Source organism: Oncorhynchus masou, chromosome 13 (genome assembly GCF_036934945.1).
Source record: "Oncorhynchus masou masou isolate Uvic2021 chromosome 13, UVic_Omas_1.1, whole genome shotgun sequence".
Taxonomy (NCBI): domain Eukaryota; kingdom Metazoa; phylum Chordata; class Actinopteri; order Salmoniformes; family Salmonidae; genus Oncorhynchus; species Oncorhynchus masou.
The window spans coordinates 73,439,938-73,458,587 of NC_088224.1; the positions used below are offsets into that span (position 1 = coordinate 73,439,938).

The 18,650-nt window shown below is 48.4% G+C and overlaps 1 pseudogene; it reads right to left on the reverse strand.

Moving 5' to 3' along the window:
• Positions 1-2,824: 2,824 nt before the first annotated feature.
• Positions 2,825-18,025, reverse strand: LOC135553422 (beta-galactosidase-1-like protein 2; annotated as a pseudogene).
• Positions 18,026-18,650: the final 625 nt, after the last annotated feature.

Below are 18,650 nucleotides of genomic sequence, written 5' to 3' on the forward strand. Positions count from 1 at the left end.
GATTAATGGAATTCACATTTTTCCGGCTTAACGTACAGATGTCTGTCTAGGAGGTGTTTGAGTACTTGTCTGACATGCTTTGTGTGTTCTTGAAGGAAGCTCGAAAAGATGAGGATGTCATCCAAGTAAACAAACACAAATATGTTAAGCATATCCCTAAGCACATCGTTTATGAGCGCTTGGAACACAGCTGGGGCGTTGGTCAGGCCGAAGGGCATCACCAAGTATTCGTAGTGACCAGTAGACGTGTTGAAAGCGGTCTTCCACTCGTCACCAGGTCTGATCCGCACAAGATGGTATGCGTTCCGCAGGTCAAGCTTAGTGAAAACAACTGCTTCCTGGAGCAGCTCGAAGGCTGTGGCCATAAGGGGCAGCGGGTAACGGTTACGGACGGTTATGGCATTGAGTCCCCGGTAGTCGATGCAAGGACGTAATCCACCATCTTTTTTGACCACAAAGAAAAACCCTGCTCCTGCCGGGGAGGTGGATGGACGCATGAGGCCTGCTTCCAGAGCGTCCTTGATGTAGGTATCCATAGCAGCTCGTTCGGGAGGAGATAGGGGGGGGCAAGTGCCCGGAAACAGGTCGATGGGGCAATCATAAGGTCTATGGGGTGGTAGCATGGTGGTCCTCTGTTTGCTAAATACCAGTTTGAGGTCATGGTAACACTCGGGAACTTGGGTCAGGTCGATGGATTCTAAAGACCAGTCGATGTGAGGGTTATGGCTGTGAAGCCAGGGGTATCCAAGGATGAGAGGGAACTCAGAACAGGAGATCAGATGAAAGTTCATCAATTCCTGGTGTTGTGAAACTGAAAGTCGCAAGGAGGTAGTGACATGAGTGACAAGTCCAGATCCCAAAGGGCTTCCATCCAATGTAGTAACCCTCATGGGGTAACTTAGAGGTTCAGAGGGAACGCCATTCTCCTTCGCCCAGACACCATCCATGAAGTTACCTGCGGCTCCAGAGTCTACCAAGGCTTGAAGGTGAAGCTTGTGGTTGTCCCAGGAAAGGGTGACTGGAATGAGCAGACGGAAGTTGGACGGATGGGAGGAGGTTATGTTTCCCTTTACAGTTCCCCCCGGTCTGTACGGGACAGAGCGTTTCCCTGGAGCCCGGGACACGTGGAACGGAAATGGCCGGTTTGCCGCAATATAGACAGCGTCGCTCCCTCATCCGGCGGTCTCTCTCAGCCTGGGAGATGCGTCCAATCAGCATGGGTTCCGGTGGAGCCAGCGAGGATAAAGGTGGGGACTCGCAGCTGGGACTGATAGGGGCTAAATGTCTACGGTTGAGTTCTCTCTCTCTCAGACGCTGGTCAATGCGTGAGGCCAACTTGATCAGGGACTCGAGATTGTCCGGTGGTTCCCGAGTGGCCAATTCATCTTGGATAGTGTCGGAAAGGCCCTTCAGAAAGCACACCGTGAGCGCCTCGTTGTTCCAGCCACTCGCTGCTGCCACCGTGCGGAACTGGATGGCATAGTCCGTCACGCTGCGCCGACCTTGGTGGAGAGTCAGGAGCTGTTTGGCTGAGTCAGGACCACTGCTTGGGCCTTGAAACACTCGTTTGAATTCCTCAGCAAAGGCAGAGTAGCTGGCACAGCAGGGACTATGGGCATCCCACACAGCAGTAGCCCAGGCCAGGGCTTTTTCCGACTGCAGGGTGATGATATATGCGATCTTGAACCGGTCGTTGGGAAACGACGAGGGTTGCAGCTCGAAGGAGAGAGAACATTGGGTGAGAAACCCTTTACAAGCACTTGGATCACCTGAGAACCGTTGGGGAGGTGGAAGACGAGGTTCAGCCAGGGAGTTAACTGCCACGGGTACGTGAATCTGAGGTACTGGGACGGGAACTGTTGCTGGGGTAAGTCGATCAGATATCTGCTTTATGGAAGTCAGCATCTCCAACAGAAGATGAGAATATGAGTCATCTCAACTTTAAAGGTCCAATGCAGCCATTTTCATCTCAATATCAAATAATTTCTGGGTAACAATTAAGTACCTTACTGTGATTATTTTCAGTAAAAAAATAACAAAAATGGTTTCTTAGCAAAGGGCTATTTCTCAAACAACAATTTTGCTAGGACTGTCTGGGAGTGGTCTGAGGAGGGGAAAACTGAAAATTAGCTGTTATTGGCAGAGGTTTGGAACTCTTTCTTATTGGTCTATTAACTAATTTACTATATGGTGATATCACCACGTAAGGCCAAAAATTCATTCTACCAAAACAGGCTGAAATTTCAGGAGGTATTTTCAGACAGCTCGTACACTAAAAGTGCATTATGTTCATTTTCACAATTTTGCAGTATTATTCCAACCTCATAGTGTGGAAATATATATAAAACATAGGAATATATCACATTTATGAATGCACTGCGCCTTTAAGACAACCTGATATGCCAGTTAAAATTGCATTGATAACAGATGACAAACTGTAAGAGCCAGAATGGAAGTTGTATAAATTAAATGATCAGGACAAACCTCTTTAGGCAGTTTGGCTTCAGATCCAAACAGTAGATTGTAAAGCCCTTTAGAGGCACATGGTTCAATACAATGTCTCCCACCAGACCAAGAACAGGGTGACTTGTGACTAAAGATTAAGGGCTGAATGGGCGAGTATCAATACAATACAATTATTCCAAGACCTCATGGATACTGTCGCTATTTGTTGAGCATTCAGGTCTATCCACTTGTAACGACTATAAACTGATGTCACAGCAATAAAGGATTACACACAAAGGTCTACAGTACCTTCAATGTATGCTTTCTGCCATGGAATTCTGATTGTTAAAGTGGTAGCAACTAAAAATAGAATAACTTTTCACTGATCATCCAGGGATTTCCCGTAATTCACTCTTCCACAGTTCTCCATAAGTAAACTCAATGTTCTCTCTCCCTTCAATGAAAAATACATAAAACATGTTAAAACCACTAATTGAAGCACTGCAGTCAACAATGCATAGGACACAGAGGCAATAGAGGAAACATGGCTTTCAGTCGGACTGCAGAGAGTAATTGATCATTGAAACAGCAGATTTCCTCTTCGTCTGAAGAGGAGTAAGGATCGGACCAAGATGCAGCGTGGTAAGTGTTCATGATGATTACTTTAATACATAAACTGAACACTATAAAATACAAAACAATAAATGTGAACATGAACGAAACAGTACCGTGTGGCGACAAACACTCACACGGAAACAAACACCCAAAAACCAACAGTGAAACCCAGGCTACTTAAGTGTGATTCTCAATCAGAGACAACTAACGACACCTGCCTCTGATTGAGAACCATACTAGGCTGAACACAAAAACCAACATAGTGTCACACCCTGACCATAGTTTACTTTGTATGTTTCTATGTTTTGGTTGGTCAGGCTGTGATCTGAGTGGGCATTCTATGTTGGATGTCTTGTTTGTCTATTTCTATGTCTGGCCTGATATGGTTCTCAATCAGAGGCAGGTGTTAGTCATTGTCTCTGATTGGGAACCAATCAGCCTGGGTTTCACTGTGTGTTTGTGGGTGATTGTTCCTGTCTCTGTGTTTGTTGCACCAGAATAGGCTCGGTCAATTTGGTTTTTCTTTTTTCCTTGTTTTGGAAGAGAAGAGAACGAGCGCCATTCTCCTTGCGGAGATGGTGCAGAATACATCAACACGGTCGGTCCCTGGGATTGGGCTGGCCAACACGATTCGGTTTGCTTGGAAGGAAAAGGAGTTGGAACCTTTAGGACGGGAAACTTTTGGAAGGATAATATTGATGGGGATTCTAAAGCTGACGGTGAAGGACGTGTTTTGTTTCCAAGGCAACTCGTTGGAGGGAGCATACGACGTGGCACTAAATACAGAGGAGAAACATGATGATATCCTGAGAAGAGCAAGAGCAGTGGGAGGTGAGAGGCCGATGAGCCATTATGAAATAACAAGCCTGGCGAAGAACAACTTTAGGGTTGTAACTGTCAACATTTACAACACTTACGTTAAGGACGAAGAGGTGAGGGCCTTTCTGGGGAGATACATGGATAACGTCTCCTCAGCAAGGCACCTCAAAGACTCCCTTGGGTTTTGGAATGGGAGGAGAGGCTTCCAGGCCCTCCTCAGGGAGGACTCAAAGGGACATGGTGGCTACCTCCATCCTCCTGCTATGTTCTCCCTAGGTGCTGACAGGGGGACGTTGTTTTATGCACGTCAGCCCCCATTTTGCAGGCGCTGTATGGCCTACGGCCACATTTTCGCCTCGTGCAGCACGAGAAAATGCAGATTTTGTGGATCTGAGGAACACGAGGCGAGGGATTGTGACAAGCCTAAGGCGTGCCATGGGTGTGGCTCGTCAGCACACTTGTGGCGGGGGTGCCTGGCTTGTCAGAGGTCATATGCGTCTGCGGCTGGGGGGGGAGCAGGAGCGGGGGATGGGGGAAGAAGAGGAGGGGAAGGAAGCACGCCTCATGACCAGAGTACAGGTCCAGAGGGGAAGGCCGCAAGGAAGGAGGAGGAGCAAGAAGCGGCGGATGGAAGAGAGAAGGAAACAGAAGGCACGGGAGTAGGAGAAACAGGAAAAGTGGCGGAAGAAGGCAACCGAGTGGAGGAGCATGAGAGAGAAGAAAGCGAGGGAGGAGTGTTGGAGAAGGAGACGGTGGAAGAGCAAGTGGACTGGGGGAAAGTGCCCTGGTAGAAGAGATGAGGGGTATGGTGGAGGAGCTGGCGGGGGGGAGGGTGGTATCCCTCCACTGCCGCCATCACCAAAGAAGAGAATGAAGAGGAGGGTGCGATTGGCCGACAGTGAAAGGGAGGGGATGGCCAAGAGAGTGATGGGGGTGGGAGAAACGTCTGGGTTGCTGCTGGTTTCCCCAGGCCCTCAAGTTCTGTTGGGTGGGGACACACCTAACAAGACTCAGGACTGGGTACAGGAGGAGGTGGGGAGTTTTTTGTTTGGGGACTCAGCCTCCCCAATTTCTTTCCAATCCTGCTGCGGCACTGGGGAGGGGGAGGATTGTGGGGGTAGACCCAGGGTGCAAGGCACCCCGGAGCGAAACACTATTCCTACATCCTGGGTTGGTGAGATGGAGGAAGAGGGGGGGATGTCGGGAGTACGGATGGTGTTCTCACCGGTAGATATGGAGCAGGGGAGTATCGGGTGAGTCTCCTGTTTTTTTTTTTCTGTCTGGGTTTAGAATTTGAGTGTATTACATGTTTTTATTTTATTCTTTCATGGGGTCTAATTTTACTTTTGTTAGTTTAAATGTAAGGGGTTTAAGGGATTTTGTTAAGAGGAGGGCGGTTTTTAGTTATTTGGAGGGTGTGGGGTTTGATTTCACCTGAGGTATGGAGGGGATGTTAGTAGGTTTAAGAGGGAGTGGGACAAGGGGGAGTCGGTTTGGGGTATTGGGGGGGTGCAATCATCGGGGGTAGGGATTTTGTGTGGGCACAGGGAGGTAAAAGTGGAGGATTCTTTTGTGGTAATGCAGCGGAGGGTTATAGGGGTGGATGTCACGATAAGGGATTGTAAATTTAGATTAGTGGTGGTGTATGGGCCACAGGTGGTGGCAGACAGGAGGGAGATGGTGGACTGTCTGACGCCCCTGTGTGTCACAAATTGGAAATTAGTGATAGGGGGGGATTTTAATACAGATTTAGGAATAGGAGGAATAGCAGTGCAGGCGCCATTGCCGGGCTAATGGCTTGCCATGGTCTGGTAGATGGTGGTCTGCACACTACTCCGAGAATGGCCGGTCCTACATGGCGCAACTCCAGGGGGGTTGAGCGGAGGCTCGACTATATTTTTGTACCCAGGTCTTTGGGTAAGTTGTCTGGGCGGCTGTTGCCTGTTTTCTTTTCGGATCATGACGGGGTGCTCCTGCAGGTGGGGTCGCCAGTCTGCCTCTTTGGTAGGGGGTACTGGAAGTTAGATCGGGATGTGCTGGGGGAGCAGGCTTTTGTTGACAGGTTTTATGGTTTCTTTTGGAGGCTTGAAGGCCTCCGGTCCATGTGCGAGGGGGTGTTAGAGTGGTGGGAATTAGTTAAGGTGAGGATTAGGGCTTTTATAATAGGAGATTGCAAGAGGAAAAAAAGGGAGGAGAGGAGGGAGGTGGATCGTATCCAAAGGTTAATTGAACTCGAATACGAGGCAGGCAACCTCGGCGGGTCGTTTGACTGGGAGAGCTCAGGGAGTTGCAGGAGCGGAAGGCTTGAGCTTTCCTGGAGCTTTCCTGGAGCGTGCGCATAGTGGCTTTCTAGAACATAATGAGAGTTGTTCTGCTATGTTCTTTAAAACCTCTTGGAACTCCCCATCCTGGATCCGGGATCGTGACTAAAGCCTCAGGCTCATTAGCATAACGCAACGTTAACGATTTCTGAAAATCGCAAATAAAATGAAAATAATGAAAATAATTCGTACATTATATGTCGGAGCGGGGTGCCGAGTTAGTGTAAATAGTCACTTGGGTGATGTTTTTGACCTCTCGTCTGGGGTCAGGCAGGGGTGCCCACTCTCGGCTCTCCTCTTCGTTCTGTACATGGAGCCTCTGGGGGCTGCCATTAGGGCAGACACAGGGGTGGAAGGCTTGTTGATCCCTGGAAGTGGTGGGCTGCGTGTTAAGATGACGCAGTATGCCGACGACACTTCCTTGCTGCTGTGCAAGGACTCGTGCCTGACAAGGTCCCTTGCCATCTTTGGGGATTTCACCCGAGCGTCGGGAGCGGTTCTGAACCATGCAAAGTCTTCCGTCAAGTTTTTCGGAAGATGTCGCGGTAGAACGGATGTGCCCGGGGGGTTATCTCTCTGTGAGGGGGCCCTGAGGATTCTCGGGGTCCATTTTGAGACCTCCGGCTCAGCGACGCTAAACTGGAACATGCGTATCGCAGTGGTACAGAGGAAGCTAGCAATGTGGAAGGCTAGGTATTTGTCTTTTATGGGCAAAGTCCTGGTCCTAAAGGTGGATGTGTTGCCATCTCTTTTGTATTTGGCGTACATCTACCCATTGCCGGCTTGTCTGAGGAGGCCTCTAGTGAGGCTTGTGTTTCAGTTCATGTGGAGTGGCAGGTGCGAGTGGGTCGCCAGGGCACGCATGCTCTGTCCCATCGGGGAGGGAGGTAGGGGGGCACCACATTTCCCCCTCAAGCTGGACGCAATTTTTGTTTCTTTCTTGCTAACGGAGCTTGCTCATCCAGTGATACACCCGTCCGGTTACCTCCTGCGGGTGTTCTTCTCGTATCAGGCGAGAAGCGTAATGGTGTGGTCTAACACGGGTCCTCGGGGGGAACAGCTGCCGTGGCACTTTGGTCATGTAGGTTTAGATCGCAGGCACCTGTACGAGGAGGTCAGAAAGGCAGGGAGTCCGGCGCCTGTAGTGGGCATCTCGGAAGTGGTCTGGGAGGGAGTGCAGGCGCGGGGTCTGGACAACAGGCTCAAGGACCTGAATTGGTTGAGCCTCTATAAGTGCTTGCCGGTACGTTCCATCATGTACCGGTATAGTTTGGTGCAATCCCCCAACTGTCCAAGATCCTCTTGTGGCAGGGAGGAGACTGTGCGCCATGTCTTTTGGGACTGTGTCTTTGCCGGAGTAGTATGGGCTAGGGCACGGGGGTTGTTAGGTTTGGTAAGGGGGGATTTTGTATTGACGTGGGCCAGGTTAGAGAGAGGTGTAGGGAGAGCGAGAGGGACGGATAGGGACAGGTTTCTGCTCTGGGTTCTCATGAGTCTCTTTAAACGGGGGCTGTGGGAAGCCAGGAAGATGGTGAAGACAGGGAGAGATTGGGGGGTGGAAGGGATAGTGAGGAGGGTGGAAGGAGATTTGAAGGGCAGGATGAAGAGGGAGGAGAGGAAGTGGGGGCAGCATGCTGCTTGGGAGACGTGGAAGGGGGGTTTAGGGCTGGGTGTCATTTAGATTTGTAAGGGGATAGATTAGGGACTGGGAGATAGGGAAAGGTAGTTTGTAGGGTGACGGGGAGGGAAGATGCTCCCCTGAGGTTTTGTTTGGGGTTTTTGTTTTGTTAAAATTAAAATACCATTATTGGAGTATGTATGAAAATTATGAATTGTAAAGAATGAATGGTATTGAAGGTAATAAATAATTTTTACATTAGCTACATTTTGGTCCGCTCCTCCTTCTACAGACGAAAGCCGTGACAGAATCACCCACCACAACAGGACCAAGCGGCGTGGTAACAGGCAAAAGCAACAGCAGGAGCAACAAAAAAAAGAATGGACATGGGAGGACGAATTAGACTGAGAAGTACCCTGGGCTCAGCTTGGAGAATATCGCCGCCCCAAGGAAGAACTGGAGGCGGAAAAAAGCGGAGAGGCGCCGGTATGAGGAGGCAGCACGGCGACGCGGATGGAAGCCCGAGAGTCAGCCCCAAAAATTTATTGGGGGGGGGGGGCTCAGGGAGAGTGTGGCAGAGTCAGGAGTCAGACCTGAGCCAACTCTCCCTGTTGATCGTGAGGAGCCAAGGAGGAGACCAGAACCAGAGCCAGTGTTGGAGGTGAGCGAAACAGAGACTGTGAAGGAGTTAATCGGGAAATTGGAGGAGAGAGTAATGAGGGAGTTGCTGTGTTGGTGCTTTCAGTATGGAATTCGCCCGACAGAGCGTGTCGGGGATTTGATGGCACCTGGGTCAGCGCTCCATACTCGTCCTGAGGTGCGTGTTAGTCGGCTGGTGAAGTTGGTGCCAGCCTCACGCACCAGGCCTCCTGTGCACCCCTCTAGCCTTGCATGTCCTGTGCCAGCACTGTTCTCAAGATCTCTCTCTCGCCTTCACTGTCTAGCCCATCCTGTGCCACCTCCACACACCAGCCCTCCGATGGCAGCTCACCGCACCAGGCTTCCTGTGCGCGTCCTCGGCCCAGTACCACCAGTGCCAGCACCACGCATCAGGCCTACAGTGCGCCTCGCCTCTCCAGCGCTGCCGGAGCCTTCCTCATCTCCTGCGCTGCCGGAGTCTCCCGCCTGTTCAGCGCAGCCAGAGCCTTCCTCCTCTCCTGCGCTGCTGGAGTCTCCCGCCTGTTTAGCGCTGCCAGAGCCTTCCGCCTCTACAGCGTTGCCGGAGTCTCCTGCCTGTTTAGCGCAGCCAGAGCTGCCAGCCTGCATGGAGCAGCCAGAGCTGCCAGCCTGCATGGAGCAGCCAGAGCTGCCAGCCTGCATGGAGCAGCCAGAGCTGCCAGCCTGCATGGAGCAGCCAGAGCTGCCAGTCTGCATGGAGCAGCCAGAGCTGCCTTTCTGCAAGAAGCCGCCAGTCTGCATGGAGCAGCCAGAGCTGCCAGTCTGCAAGAAGCTGTCAGTCAGCATGGAGCAGCCAGAGCCGCCAGTCAGCATGGAGCAGCCAGAGCCGCCAGTCTGCATGGAGCAGCCAGATCCGCCAGTCAGCATGGAGCAGCCAGAGCCGCCAGTCAGAATGGAGCAGCCAGAGCCGCCAGTCAGCATGAAGCAGCCAGAGCTGCCAGTCAGCATGGAGCAGCCAGAGCCGTCAGTCTGCCAGGATCCGCCAGTCAGCCAGACCCTTCCAGATCCGCCAGTCAGCCAGACTCTTCCAAATCCGCCAGTCAGCACGACTCTTCCAGATCCGCCTGTCAGCCAGACTCTTCCAGATCAGCCAGTCAGCCAGACTCTTCCAGATCAGCCAGTCAGCCAGACTCTTCCAGATCAGCCAGACTCTTCCAGATCCGCCAGTCAGCCAGACTCTTCCAGATCCGCCAGTCAGCCAGACTCTTCCAGATCAGCCAGTCAGCCAGACTCTTCCAGATCAGCCAGTCAGCCAGACTCTTCCAGATCAGCCAGTCAGCCAGACTCTTCCAGATCAGCCAGTCAGCCAGACTCTTCCAGATCTGCCAGTCTGCCAGACTCTTCCAGATCTGCCAGACTCTTCCAGATCTGCCAGTCAACCAGACTCTTCCAGATCTGCCAGTCAACCAGACTCTTCCAGATCTTCCAGTCAACCAGACTCTTCCAGATCCGCCAGTCAGCCAGGATCTGCCAGAACCTTCCTCCTCTCCTGTGCTGCCGGAGTCTCCCGCCTGTCCGGCGCTGCTGCCGGAGTCTCCCGCCTGTCCGGCGCTGCTGCCGGAGTCTCCCGCCTGTCCGGTGCTGCTGCCGGAGTCTCCCGCCTGTCCGGCACTGCTGCCGGAGTCTGAAGAGCCCCTCTGTCCCGAGCTGCCCCTCTGTCCCGAGCTGCCCTTCTGTCCCGTGTTATTAACCTGTTGCGTCGCACAATCCCGGATCCGGGATTCTATTTATAGCCTCAAGCTCATTAGCATAACGCAACGTTAACTATTCATGAAAATTGCAAATGAAATGAAATAAATATATTTGCTCTCAAGCTTAGACTTTTGTTAACAACACTGTCATCTCAGATTTTCAAAATATGCTTTTGAACCATAGCTATTCACTAATTTGTGTAAGAGTATGCTAAGCTAGCTTAGCATTTTGAGTAGCATTTAGCACGCAACATTTTCACAAAAACCAGATAACCAAATAAATAAAATCATTTACCTTTGAAGAGCTTCGGATGTTTTCAATGAGGAGACTCTCAGTTACATAGCAAATGTTCAGTTTTTCCTGAAAGAATCTTTGTGTAGGAGAAATCGCTCCGTTTTGCACATCACATTTGGCTACCGAAACGAACCGAAAATTCAGTCACCAACAACGTCAAACTTTTTCCGAATGAACTCCATAATATCTACCGAAACATGGCAAACGTTGTTTGGAATCAATCCTCAAGGTGTTTTTTCACATATCTCTTCATTGATATATCGTTCGTGGAAGCCTGCTTTCTTCTCTGAATTCCATGGAAAAATACTTGCAGCTGAGGTTTGCGCACCAATTTCGGCGCAGGACACCGGGCGGACACCTGGTAAATGTGGTCTCTTATGGTCAATCTTCCAATGATATGCCTACAAATACGTCACAATGCTGCAGACACCTTGGGGAAACGACAGAAAAGGCAGGCTCATTCATCTCGCATTCACAGCCATATAAGGAGACAATGGAAAACGGAGCCTCAAAAATCCTGCTGATTTCCTGGATGCTGTTTCATCTTGGTTTTGCCTGTAGCTCACGTTCTAGGGCACGCACAGAGAATATCTTTGCAGTTCTGGAAACCTCAGAGTGTTTTCTTTCCAAAGCTATCAATTATATGCATAGTCGAGCATCTTTTTGTGACAAAATATTGCACTTAAAACGGGCACGTCTTTTTATCCAAAAATGATATAGCGCCCCTAGAGTTTCAAGAGGTTAAGTAGGGTTGCCGTGGCTAGGAGGTCACGGAAGCGGACAAGGTGGGGGAAGACTACGGTGAAGTGGGGGCCACGTCCAGCACCAGAGCCGCCACCGCAGACAGATGCCCACCCAGACCCTCCCCGATAGGTTCGGGGGGTACTGTCACACCCTGACCATAGTTTACTTTGTATGTTTCTATGTTTTGGTTGGTCAGGGTGTGATCTGAGTGGGCATTCTATGTTGGATGTCTTGTTTGTCTATTTCTATGTCTGGCCTGATATGGTTCTCAATCAGAGGCAGGTGTTAGTCATTGTCTCTGATTGGGAACCATATTTAGGTAGCCTGGGTTTCACTGTGTGTTTGTGGGTGATTGTTCCTGTCTCTGTGTTTTGCACCAGATAGGGCTGTTTTAGGTTTTCGCACGTTTGTTATTTTGTTAGTTTATTCGTGTATAGTTTCTTTATTAAAATAAAATGAATAACAACCACGCTGCATTTTGGTCCGCTCCTCCTTCCACAGACGAAAGCCGTGACACATAGAAAGACAAACATAGACTGCCCACCCCAACTCACGCCCCGACCATACTAAAACAAAGAATAAAATAACAGAACTATGGTCAGAACGTGACAATCATGTCCAATCTTCCGCTGTGCTATAGGTTAAGCAGCATGGACTTGTTGTCCATTAACAGGTGGGAGAAAAGTTAGTGATTGTGATTCCTCTGTGTCAGAACATTTGTCTGAAAACGTTCTGTTGGAATAATCCTAGCACCTTAGTGACAAACGCATTTATCAGCATCTCCAGAAGCTTTCACCTCTAACATGGTGTTGAATATTAACTATCCAGTTTTGAAAGCAGCTCAGCAGCACACCTATAGCCTGAATCTAAACACAAAGTATCACTATACCTTTCCCATCAGGAAGTGTAATCTCCACGATCTTATAGTCCAAAACTCCAATAAAGTGTCTGTCTACAAACACCTAGAAGACAAACCAACTTTATTAGTACAAATGATGTATTGTCATACAGTGTGGACCTTTTACTGTAGTAAATACATGTCATGTCGCTGTGTCTGTCTGTAGTCACCAGGGCTCAGTCTCTACAATTTGTCTTGATGGTGATGGTGTTCTCATATTGAGTGTAGCCTGACCATTATTATTGTTCTCCATGTTGACAGGCCCCTCTGACTTCAAGGGCTTGATGATGAAACAATGTCAATGTGGTGCATTCAATTAAATATCAACATCAACCCTTGAGTATTGCCAACTTGCCAAGCAGGCCAGGTCACAACAGACAGTATGCTACTTGACCCCTGGTTCACCTTGTCAGTTAAATGCAGGCTCTCCCAGTGATAGATGCTTCTGAATGATGACAGCCTCATACACTCTCCTGGCCTGGAGAGAGGGAGCCTCAGGAAGCTTCTCATCTGGGACACACAGATACACTCCAAGCTAGACAATTTCACAAATTAAATATGGTGCCTGTTATTTTCCAGAATGCAAATAGTATTGCATGAGAATGTTTGAAAGAGAAAGCTTACTGTGAAACTGGCCGAATAAATTCCTCAAGAGCTGATACTTGGTGGTGTAATCTCCAGCCTCGGATAACGGAGCATCATAATCAAAAAAAAAAAAAGATTCAGATTCAGACGACAACATTTTTCTTGACAAGGAAATGTACATTTGGGAAATGTCAGTTCAAGGGATACATGAAACTGGTTGAATAGCTTCCAACTTGAGGTTTGTAGGTGCCAAGGTACCCCACAGCTCCATTCATGAGGCCAAAGCTGGTTCCACCATGGAACATATGGAGGTTGATGGATACACCTGGCTCCAGTATCTGTGACACCACAGCCAACATGTCTACCAGAGGAGACATCTCCCGCATATTCAAATGTCTACCAGAGGAGAATCAATGCTAGACGGTGGCCACATAAAGTACTTAGCATGATGGATGGATGGTCCACTGTGGCTCAGTTGGTAGAGCATGCCACTTGCAATGTCAGGCTTGTGGGTTCAATTCCCACAGGGTAACAATGAAAATGTGTGCACTCACTACTGTTTTATTTAACTAGGAAAGTCAGTTAATAACAAATTCTTATTTACAACAACAGCCCAGGAACAGTGAGTTAACTGCCTTGTTCAGGGGAGGAGCGACAGATTTTTACCTTGTCAGCTCAAGGATTTGATCTAGCAATCTTTCAGTTGCTGGCCCAATGCTCTAACCACTAGCCTACCTGCCACCCCAGTCGCTCTGGACGAGAGTGTCTGCTAAATGTCTAAAATGTAAATAATAGATTAACTTTAAGCGTTGATATAACTAGGGCTTATATGACATGATTTTCATCTGGTTTGTAATGTATTGATTTGGAGTGAAACATACCCTCTGCTGGAAACGCATGGTGAGATTCAATCCAGACATCGAACCACCCAAACCAGTACTCCATTACATGCAGAGGTTTCTGGGGCTACAGTAAGGGCAAAGTCACACTTAGTCTTTGGACCACTATGTTTTCACAGATGCAAGACAAAATAGAAGAAAACACAGACTCATTGGCACTATACTTGCATGTACGCTAAATATTGTATGGTTCCGTTGGCCAGTCTTTGAAGGTTTACCATCTTGTGAACTTAAGAGAGGAAGGGTCAAGAAAAACAACGTAGCCCCTCCCGGTTGTCTGATATCAGTAGGAGTTCATTGATCCCTCTGGATGATAGAGCTGGCCAAAGGAGATACCGTTTCACTATACATTTAGAGGTCACTGCAAAAGTCTATACTGGGCATATAATATAATGCAGATAGTGAGAAACAGTACAGTGTCACATTACCTCCTTCATAAAAGGCATGTATCGTTCATCCTTTGCATATGAGCCGTACTCATTCTCCACTTGAACTGCAATGATGGGGCCTCCCTCCTCAAACTACGAACCTCTCTGCAAACAGATACCAGGACTTGATACTTCCGGCGCCGACAGAGATGGCGCGAGGCGGCCATAGGAAACTCTGCATTTTTTTATTTTTTTTTTACGTGTTATTTCTTACATTGGTACCCCAGGTCATCTTAGGTTTCATTACATACAGTCGAGAAGAACTACTGAATATAAGAGCAGCGTCAACTCACCATCAGTACGACCAAGAATATAACTTTCCCGGAGCGGATCCTGTGTTCTGCCTTCCACCCAGGACAACAGAATGGATCCCAGCCTGCGACCCAAAACAACAACGTCATAAAAGAGGCAAACGAAGCGGTCTTCTGGTCAGGCTCCGGAGACGGGCACATCGCGCGCCACTCCCTAGCATTCTACTCGCCAAAGTCCAGTCTCTTGACAACAAGGTTGATGAAATCCGAGCAAGGGTAGCATTCCAGAGGGACATCAAGGACTGTAACGTTCTTTGCTTCACGGAAACATGGCTCACTGGAGAGACGCTATCGGAGTCGGTGCAGCCAGCTGGTTTCTCCACGTATCGCGCCGACAGAAACAAACATCTTTCTGGTAAGAAGAGGGGCGGGGGCGTATGCTTTATGGTTAACGAGACGTGGTGTGGTCACAACAACATACAGGAACTCAAGTCCTTCTGTTCACCTGATTTAGAATTCCTCACAATCAAACGTCAACCGCATTATCTACCAAGAGAATTCTCTTCGATTATAATCACAGCCGTATATATTCCCCCCCAAGCAGACACATCGATGGCTCTGAACAAACTTTATTTGACTCTTTGCAAACTGGAATCCATATATCCTGAGGCTGCATTCATTGTAGCTGGGGATTTTAACAAGGCTAATCTGAAAACAAGACTCCCTAAATTGTATCAGCATATCGATTGAGCAACCAGGGCTGGAAAAAACTTGGATCATTGCTATTCTAACTTCCGCGATGCATATAAGGCCCTGCCCCGCCCTCCTTTCGGAGAAGCTGACCACGACTCCATTTTGTTGCTCCTGCCTACAGGCAAAAGCTAAAACAAGAAGCTCCCACGCTGAGGTCTGTTCAACGCTGGTCCGACCAATCTGATTCCACGCTCCAAGACTGCTTCCATCACGTGGACTGGGATATGTTTCGTATTGCGTCAAACAACAACATTGACGAATATGCTGATTCGGTGAGCGAGTTCATTAGAACGTGCGTTGAAGATGTCGTTGCCATAGCAACGATTAAAACATTTCCAAACCAGAAACCGTGGATTGATGGCAGCATTCGCGCGAAACTGAAAGCGCGAACCACTGCATTTAATCAGGGCAAGGTGACCGGAAACATGACCGAATACAAACAGTGTAGCCATTCCCTCTGCAAGGAAATCAAACAAGCTAAGCGTCAGTATAGAGACAAAGTAGAATCGCAATTCAACGGCTCAGACACAAGAGGTATGTGGCAGAGTCTACAGTCAATCACGGATTACAAAAAGAAAACCAGCCCAGTCACAGACCAGGATACCTTGCTCCCAGGCAGACTAAATAACTTTTTTGCCCGCTTTGAGGACAATACAGTGCCACTGACATGGCCCGCAACCAAAACATCTCCTTCACTGCAGCCGAGGTGAGTAAAACATTTATACGTGTTAACCCTCGCAAGGTTGCAGGCCCAGACGGCATCCCCAGCCGCGCCCTCAGAGCATGCTCAGACCAGCTGGCTGGTGTGTTTACGGACATATTCAATCAATCCCTATCCCAGTCTGCTGTTCCCACATGCTTCAAGAGGGCCACCATTGTTCCTGTTCCCAAGAAAGCAAAGGTAACTGAGCTAAACGACTGCCGTCCCATAGCACTCACTTCCGTCATCATGAAGTGCTTTGAGAGACTAGTCAAGGACCATATCACCTCCACCCTACCTGACACCCTAGACCCACTCCAATTTGCTTACCGCCCAAATAGGTCCACAGACGATGCAATCTCAACCACACTGCACACTGCCCTAACCCATCTGGACAAGAGGAATACCTATGTGAGAATGTTGTTCATCGACTACAGCTCAGCATTTAACACCACAGTACCCTCCAAACTCGTCATCAAGCTCGAGACCCTGGGTCTCGACCCCGCCCTGTGCAACTGGGTACTGGACTTCCTGACGGGCCGACCCCAGGTTGTGAGGGTAGGTAACAACATCTCCACCCCGCTGATCCTCAACACTGGGGCCCCACAAGGTTGCGTTCTGAGCCCTCTCCTCTCGTGGCCACGCAGTAGTGGAGAGGGTAGTAGTTTTAAGTTCCTCGGCGTACACATCACAGACAAACTGAATTGGTCCACCCACAGAGACAGCATCGTGAAGAAGGCGCAGCAGCGCCTCTTCAACCTCAGGAGGCTGAAGAAATTCGGCTTGTCACCAAAAGCACTCACAAACTTCTACAGATGCACAACCGAGAGCATCCTGGCGGGCTGTATCACCGCCTGGTACGGCAACTGCTCCGCCCTCAACCGTAAGGCTCTCCAGAGGGTAGTGAGGTCTGCACAACGCATCACCGGGGCAAACTACCTGCCCTCCAGGACACCTACACCACCCGATGTCACAGGAAGGCCATAAAGATCATCAAGTACAACAACCACCCGAGCCACTGCCTGTTCACCCCGCTATCGTCCAGAAGGCGAGGTCAGTACAGGTGCATCAAAGCTGGGACCGAGAGACTGAAAAACAGCTTCTATCTCAAGACCATCAGACTGTTAAACAGCCACCACTAACATTGAGTGGCTGCTGCCAACACACTGACTCAACTCCAGCCACTTTAATAATGGGAATTGATGTAAAATATATCACTATCCACTTTAAACAATGCTACTTAATATAATGTTCACATACCCTACATTATTTATCTCATATGTATACGTATATACTGTACTCTATATCATCTACTGCATCTTTATGTAATACATGTATCACTAGCCACTTTAAACTATGCCACTTTGTTTACATACTCATCTCATATGTATATACTGTACTCGATACCATCTACTGCATCTTGCCTATGCCGCTCTGTACCATCACTCATTCATATATCTTTATGTACATATTCTTTATCCCTTTACACTTATGTGTATAAGGTCGTAGTTTTGGAATTGTTAGCTAGATTACTCGTTGGTTATTACTGCATTGTCGGAACTAGAAGCACAAGCATTTCGCTACACTCACATTAACATCTGCTAACCATGTGTATGTGACAAATAAAATTTGATTTGATAGCTTGGATAATAAGGTAACTTATTTATGTACTTGTAGAGGCTTGATTATTGGGATGAGTTTGTCAAGGAAAGGGTTCTCTGCTTCTATGAAGACAGAGTAGGTTGTTCTCAACTTCATGGTTTTGTCATGGAACAGCCAACCGAAAGGAAAAAAATGTTATAAGGAGGTCTCATTGAACATTCCACATGTTGGCTTGGGTAAAATTGGACTAACCCCTGCTACAAAGTTAAAGGCTTAAAGTAATGGAAACAACCTGGGCAGCACTCCTAAGTCCCACTCAGCACAGATGTAGGGTCCTGGATGCAAAATCACCAAGAGCCCCAACTCTGCTGCTAGGCTGATGTATGGTGAATTTGGAAAGTATTCAGACCCCTTAACTTATTCTAAAATTGATTAAATTAAATATTTTCCTCATCAATCTACACACAATACCCAATAATGACGAAGCAAAAACAGGTTTTTAGAAATGTTAGCAAATGTATTAAAAATAAAAACTGAAATACCTTATTTACAGAAGTATTCAGACCCTTTGCTATGAGACTTTGAGCTCAGGTGCATCCTGTTTCCATTGATCATCCTTGAGATGTTTCTGCAACTTGATTGGACATGATTTGGAAAGGCACACACCTATCTACACAGTGCATGTCAGCGCAAAAACCAAGTCATGAAGTCGAAGGAATTGTCCATAGAACTCAGAGACAGGATTGCACAGATCTCGGGAAGGGTACCAAAACATTTCTGCAGCATTGAAGGTCCCCAAGAACATATTGGCCCCCATCAATTTTTAAATGGAAGAATTTTAGAACCACCAAGGCTTATCCTAGAGGTCATCCAAACTTAGCAATCGGGAGAGAAGGGCCTTGGTCAGGGAGGTGACCAAGAACTCGATGGTCACTCTGACAGAGCTCCAGAGTTCCTCTGCGGAGATGGGAGAACCTTCAAGAAGGACAACCATCTCTGCAGTTTTCCACCAATCAGGCCTTCATAATGGAGTGGCCAGACGGAAGCCAATCCTCAGTAAAAGGCACATGATGGCCAGGTTGGAGTTTGCCAAAGGCGCCTAAAGGACTCTCAAACCATGAGAAACAAGATTCTCTGGTCTGATGAAACCAACATTTAACTCTTTGGCCTGAATGCCAAGCGTCACATCTGAAGGAAACCTGGCACCATCACTACAGTGAAGCATGGTGGTGGCAGCATCATGCTGTAGTGATGTTTTTCAGCGACAGGGACTGGGAGACTAGTCAGGATTGAGTGAAAGATGAACAG